The sequence below is a fragment of the Nicotiana tabacum genome, chromosome 2 (assembly GCF_000715075.1).
Source record: "Nicotiana tabacum cultivar K326 chromosome 2, ASM71507v2, whole genome shotgun sequence".
Classification (NCBI taxonomy): domain Eukaryota; kingdom Viridiplantae; phylum Streptophyta; class Magnoliopsida; order Solanales; family Solanaceae; genus Nicotiana; species Nicotiana tabacum.
Genome location: NC_134081.1, coordinates 114,528,843 through 114,535,343, shown reverse-complemented (window position 1 = coordinate 114,535,343; position 6,501 = coordinate 114,528,843).

Sequence of the window (6,501 nt, the reverse complement as noted above, 5' to 3'; positions counted from 1 at the left end):
TTTATTAAGTGTACACCAAGTCACACGTGAAAGAACATTTCTCGTCTATATTAAAATTCTATTTCTTCCATTCGAATACTTCCTCATAAATATAAAATTACTTCTAAGCATAGTTTGTCCTTATAGGACCCTTGATTCCCGAGTTGCCAACTCCTTCCATAATACTCTTTTATTCCATCCGAATACCAACAAGATATTTTGTTTTACTTAGATCCATTCACGTGGGCGATCTATGTCTCCACTTATAGTTGTAACTTTTGAGTTTCCTTTAGATCTCTAATTGATTGCTAACAAGTCCGCTATATGATAAATGTTTAATCCACTTCCTTCCCTTTCATGTCACAAGTTTCCATTCATTCTCGAACATCACTGTACATAATTCTATTTTATTAAACTTAATCAACTCATAGATACCATCATGTCCTTTATGATATTTGTCTTCCATAAATTCATATTGTATTTGTTGTTATGCCTGCCATAGGATTATTACCATGGATTATAGGCTTCCAACTCCCAAGTGATAATGCTATTAGAATAATACTCGCACCATTTAGTCTATTTTTCTTTTCTGACCCCGTGCTTCTTACTGGAGCACATTATTTTGGTTTACAAAAGTATTTCGTACTTGAGAATAAGCATAATAGCTTTTCTTGCCTCATTTCATGCCAAGTGTTCATATAATTTATCCTCATTTATAACCTTTATTTATTCTACTAAGTCCAACATACGACCAAAATACTTTCTTATTTTCGTCCTTGCTTGAATTTAATTCAAGTGACACATGCTCCAAAGTTATAAGAATCTATTAAAGTAGCCCATTAAATATTTGACTATTAGATAGTACTTTTTAATGACACCAATATTGAACATTGTAACTATTGCTTGTGATAATTATGTGATCCATATACCATCATCGTATGACAATCTTACTCATTTCATCCGGAATCTTATCGAAGATGTTTTCTTAATCTTTTTTTTATGAATAAAATTTCTCCATTCTATTTTTCCAACCATCACCCTTAAGATGACTTCTACTAGCTCTGATGCTCCCCCACTTAGGCGTAAAACCCAAATCTAAAGCTCGAACTTGATACTTGAAGTTTTTAATAAATTCGTACCCCGTTCATCTGATTATAGACACGCTCATATACTACTACAAGTTATTTATTCCCAAACTCGAAATCATAATTCATCATTTCAAATTTTTCATGAGCCCTTCTCGTACCCAAGTATCATGGTACTTCTAGCTGCAACTCATGTTGTCAAGTGTCATCTCTTCTTGTCCTTACAACAACAATAAAGTTAGCATATCCCTTTTCGTGCCCATTTTACTTTAAGATATCCCTTTTTCTAGCATCTTGCCTTTCAGTCCATGCTCAAATATATTTCTGATAAATACAACTGCCTCGGGCTATACCCGCATAACTTTCATATAACTTTCCATAACACACACTATTTTCACAATGCTAGATGTAAGAAACGTGCAATCTATCTTCATGTCCTCATCATAACATAAAATTTTGTGACTATAGTTATAACGACTGGCCGACAGTTTTGAGAGTAATAGCCCCGATCCCCTATTTACTGTTTCTCCCATGTCAATTTCTGTTATTATGACTTACCAAGAGGTTTTGTTTTTATTTTTGGAGTATTTTGGGACACTTAGTCCCTAAATGGAGGCTTAAGCCTTAGGATTTGGACCATAGTCGGCACTGTATGAAGAAGACTCCAGAATGGAGTTTCGTTGATTCTGTTAGCTCCGTTGGATTATTTTGGGCTTAGGAGCATATCCGGATTGTGTTTTGGAGGTCTGTAGCTCATTTAGGCTTGAAAATGGCGAAAGTCAAATTTTTGGAGATTTTGACCGGTAGTGAACTTTTGGATATGGAGCTCGGATTCCGATTCCGGAAGTTGAAGTAGGTCTGTAAGGTTGAATATGACTTGTGTGAAAATTTTGGGGTCAATCGGATGTAGTTTAGTTGGTTTCGGCATCGGTTGTTGAATTTGGAAGTTTCAAGTTCTTTAAGTTTGAATCGGAGGATGATTTGTGATTTTAGCGTTGTTTGATATGGTTTGAGGGATCGACTAAGTTTGTATGGTATTTTAGGATTGGTTAGTATGCTTGGTTGAGGTCGTGGAGGCCTCGGGTGAGTTTCGGGTGCTTAACGGACTAGTTTTTGGACTTGGAAGATAGCAGATTTCTGGTGTTTTTGTTGCAGACAATCCTTCATCGCGTTCGCGAGAGAGGTCTCGCGATCGCGTAGAGCATCTGGGAAAGGCATCTGAGTTGTTCTTCGCGTTCGAGACGTCGCTCCCGTGTTCGCGAAGGTATGGAACACTAAGGCTATGCGTTCGCGACAAAGACCTCGCGTTCGCGTAGAGTCAACGATCAGATGGGTTCCAGGCATGATAGCATACGTGTTCGCGATGAGTGTCCCGCATTCGCATAGGGTCAGGCTAGTTGAGCTTCGCTTTCGTGACCAGTGCATCACATTCACGATGAGTATATTTTTGGTCTGAAGCAGCTTGTGCTTCGCGAACGCGAGGCTTTGACCGTGTTCGCGAAGAAGGATCACCTGGGCAGTACTTAAACATTTCAAAATTGAGGGTTAGCCATTTTTATCAAAACTTGAGTTTGGGAGCTCGGATTTGGACGAGATTCGTAGGGATTTTTAGAGATATCAATTGGGTAATTATTCTTAACTTGATTTTGATTATAACCCACTAATCTATCATTAATTTTTTCATTTAATTTCGTATTTGGGGTGAAAATTGGGAAAAAATGAGAAGAGTTCTTAGACCAAATTTTGGGGGTTTGATCGAGATTTTGGTTTCGTATTTGAGTGAATTTGGTATGGTTAGACTCGAGAGTGAATGGGTGTTCATATTTTGTGACTTTTACCCGATTCCGAAATGTGGGCCCGGGGAGGCTTTTTGGGCATTTTTCTAATTTTTTGCCTTAGCTTTGATTTCGTTAGCTAGATTAGTTTCTTGTAGCTACATTTATGTTATGTAATTGGTTTTGGCTAGATTTGAGCCATTCAGAGTCAGATATTCGTGGGAAAGGCGTTGTGACTGATTGATTGAGCTTGGTTCGAGGTAAGTGGCTTGGCTAACCTTGTGTGGGGGAACTCCCCTTAGGATTTGGTATTGTTTGATATGTGAGCGCCGTGTACGTGAGGTGACGAGTACGTACACGGGCTATTTGTTGTAAAACTCAGCTTTTCACTAAGTCATAACTTGTTTTCTCCTTATTTCAAACACACTAGCATATGTAACTATCATGTTTAGACTAGAATAGCATGCCTACTTGTTTAACTGCCTATTTGAACTCTGTGCAGTATGTTTAGTGAAATTACCTTCTTTTCCTTGTCTTGAACTTAGTCTAAACTGTAGAATTTCTTATTGTAATTATTATTTCGGTTTGTTGCGCTGCTTATTTACTTTGGGACTACAGAACGGTATTCCGGGAGATCCCCCTGTTTTGCATATTTATTTTGGGACTACGGAGCGGTATTCCGGGAGATCCCCCTGCACATTTATGTTTGGGATTATGAAACGGTATTCTGGGAGATCCCCCTGTACTACATATTTATTTTGGGACTACGGAACGGTATTCCGGGAGATTCCGCTGCACATTTACATTTGGGATTACGAGACGGTATCTCGGGATATTTCCCTGTTGTTATCACTGTGTTCTTAGCTGTTTTCTTTCATTGATTCTATTCCTGTTAGATTTCTATATTTATTTTACTATGATATTTCATTCTGTCTTATTTCATTATACTTATACCAGTAGGGCCCTGACCTGATCTCGTCACTACTCGATTGAGGTTAGTCTTGGCACTTACTGGGTACCGTTGTGGTGTACTCACGCCCTTTCCTGCACATATTTTTTGTGTGCAGATCCAGGTTCATCTTACTAGCCTCATCACTAGTTATAGTCGCTGTTGCTTATTTGATACTTCAAGGTACATTTGCTCGCACCCGCAGATCCTCGGAGTCCCCCTATGTTCATTTTTCCTTGTTTCTATAGAAATGATGTATAGAACGGTTAAGACTTCTTAGTAGCTTGTGACTTGCGGTATTCTGGGTTTTGGGAATTGTTTTGTACATTTTCAGAAGTGATAATTGTATATGCCGAGTGGCATTCAGTTACTTATTAGATATTTGTTACTGTTAGTAGTTAATGTTTGTGTTTTTGTTTCATTTCCGCAAAGTGTTAGGCTTACCTAGTCGTAGAGGCTAGGTATCGTCACGACGGTTCACGGAGGGAGAAATTGGTTCGTGATAAGTTGGTAATAGAGCTCTAGGTTCATAGGAGTCGTGAGTCACAAGCCAGTTTATTAGAGTCCCGCGGATCGGTACGGATACATCTGTACTTATCTTCGGGAGGCTATGGAACTGTTAGGAACAAACATACTTCTTTGATTTCCTTGTCGTGCGAGTTATTGGCATGAAATTCTAAAAATTCTCTATTCTATTCTTTCTCACGGATTGTGAGGACCCGTACCAGAGGATCTGACAACCAGGCACCCGCGCCCTCTATTAGAGCCGCCAGAGGCTGGGGTAGAGTACGGCCACGCGGTGCAGCCAGAGCACCCGCGCGAGCTGCGACAGAAGAGCCCCTAGCAATTCTAGCTGGAGGGCAGACACCGGAGGTTCCTATTGTTGCACCAGTTCTTCAGGAGACTCTAGCCTAGTTCATGAGCATGTTCAGCACCTTAGCTCAGGCTGGATTGATTCTGTTAGCTCCCGCTACATCTCAGGCCGGGGAAGGGGCACAGACTCCCGCAACCCACACTCCTGAGCAGAGGGTCCAATTTGATCAGGCCCAAGAGTTCATTCCTATGCCGCTGGTAGCCCCAGTTCAGCATGAGACTAGGATAACCACTTCTGAGGCTGAGCAACTCAAACTTGAGAGGTACAAGAAGTACCGCCCACCTACTTTCAGCGGATTGGCTACAGATGATGCTCAGGGTTTTCTGAAGGAGTGTCATCGTATTCTCCGTACTATGGGCGTAGAGGAGACGGGTAGGGTTTCTTTTACCACTTTCCAGCTTAGAGGAGCAGCCTATCAGTGGTGGAATGCTTATGAGTTGAGTAGTCCAGATGAGGCAGCTTCACTTACATGGACTTAGTTCTCGGACATGTTTTTGAGAGAGTATGTCCCTCAGAGCCTCAGGGACTCATGGCGCGCGGAGTTTGAGCAGCTGCGCCAGGGTGCTATGACTGTGTCAGAGTATGCAATCCACTTCATGGATTTGGCCCGACATGCACCGGCCTTGGTTGCCACAGTTCGAGAGAGGGTTCTACGATTTATTGAGGGACTTCACCCCAGTATCAGAATTAGTATGGTCAGGGAGCTGGAGATGGATATTCCTTACCAGCAGGTTGTGAGTATTGCTAGGAGATTGGAGGGCATGCTTGCCTAGGACCGAGAGGAGAGAGAGGCCTAGAGATTTTGAGAGACTGGTTTTTATTCTAGAGCTCGTGCCCCAGTAGCCCGCCATGGTAAGGGTTATGTGGGTCGCCCTGTTCATTCAGCTCTTCCAGCCGCCAGTGGTGTTCCAGCCCCTTCTAGGCCCTAGAAGCCTTATTATGCACCGCCAGTATCTAGTGTGCCTCCTGCTCGGGGTACTTTTTGCGGGCAGTCCAACAGACCTGGCCCGATTCAGTCACAGCAGCCATGCCCTCCGAGGGGTTGTTTTGAATCTGGCGACACCCGCCATATGGTGAGGGATTGCCCCAGAGTTAGGAGGGTTGCACCTCCACAGACTTCTCAGTCACCACGTGCTCCACCGGGTCCTCAGGCCATGATTCCAGCTCCAACTACCGCCCCACCTGCTCAGATAGCTCGAGGTGGAGGTCGAGGAGGTGGAGGTCGCCCTAGAAGGGGAGGCCATGCCAGGTATTATGATCTTCCGTCTCATACAGAGGCAGTTGCTTCCGACTCTGTCATTACATGTATTGTTCCAGTCTGTCATAGAGATGAGTTGGTATTATTTGACCCAAGATCTACGTATTCATATGTGTCCTCTTATTTTCCCCCACATTTGGGCATATCTCGGGATTCTCTGAGTTCCCCTATTTTTGTGTCTACTCCTGTGGGAGATTCTCTTGTTGTGGACCATGTGTATCGGTCGTGTTTTATTGATCTTAGTGGTTTTTAGACTAGAGCCGACTTATTATTACTCAACATGGTAGATTTTGATGTTATCTTGGGCATGGACTGGTTGTCGCCTCATTATGCTATTCTTGATTATCATGCTAAGGTCGTGACGTTGGCTATGCCAGGCTTACCGCGATTAGAGTGGAGGGGTACCCTAGATTACACTCCCAGCTGAGTTATTTCATTTCTTAAAGCTCAATGAATGGTTGAGAAAGGGTGTGACGCGTATCTAGCTTATGTGAGAGATGTCAGTATTGATACCCCTACAGTGGAGTCAGTTCCAGTAGTGTTGGATTATCCTGATGTATTTCCAGCTGATCTACCGGGCA